The sequence below is a fragment of the Arachis duranensis genome, chromosome 5 (genome assembly GCF_000817695.3).
Source record: "Arachis duranensis cultivar V14167 chromosome 5, aradu.V14167.gnm2.J7QH, whole genome shotgun sequence".
Lineage (NCBI taxonomy): Eukaryota > Viridiplantae > Streptophyta > Magnoliopsida > Fabales > Fabaceae > Arachis > Arachis duranensis.
In genome coordinates, this window is record NC_029776.3 from 28733849 (window position 1) to 28734743 (window position 895).

Consider the following 895-nt stretch of genomic DNA (forward strand, 5'->3'; position numbering starts at 1 on the left):
ATCTTTCTCTTCACCACTCACATCCATCCTTCATAAAACCCCACCTACCTCACCATTCAAATTCAAACCACTTTCCCACCCAAACCCACCCTCAAATGGCCGAACATCCCTCTCCCCCTCTCCTATATAAACCCTCCTTCACTCCTTCATTCTCACACACCTTAAACACCATCTCTCTCCCCTTTGGCCGAATACAAAGCCATTCCCTTTCTCCTCATTTCTTCTTCTACTCTGTTCTTTCTTCTTTTGCTCGAGGACGAGCAAACATTTTAAGTTTGGTGTGGTAAAAGCGTTGCTTTTTCGTTTTTCCATAACCATTATGGCATCCAAGGCCGGAGAAACCTCTAAAATGAGGAAAGGGAAGGCAAAAGCTTCCACCTCCGAGTCATGGGAGATGGATAGATTTCTCTCAAGGGTGCATCAAGACCACTTCTATGAAGTTGTGGCCTTGAAGAAGGTGATCCCCGAGGTCCCTTTTTCACTCAAAAAGGGAGAGTGAATATCCGAAAATCCGCCATGAGATCCGAAGAAGAGGTTGGGAAGTCCTTACCAACCCCATTCAACAAGTCGGAATCTTGATGGTTCAAGAGTTCTATGCCAATGCATGGATCACCAAGAACCATGACCAAAGTGTGAACCCGGATCCAAAGAATTATCTTACTATGGTTCGGGGGAAATACTTGGATTTTGGTCCAGAAAGTGTGAGGGTGGCGTTCAACTTGCCCATGATGCAAGGAGATGAACATCCTTACACTAGAAGGGTCAACTTTGATCAAAGGTTGGACTAAGTCCTCACAGTCATATGTGAAGAGGACGCCCAATGGAAGAGAGATTCAAGAGGAAAGCCGGTTCAATTGAGAAGGCATGACCTCAAGCCCGTGGCTAGAGGATGGTT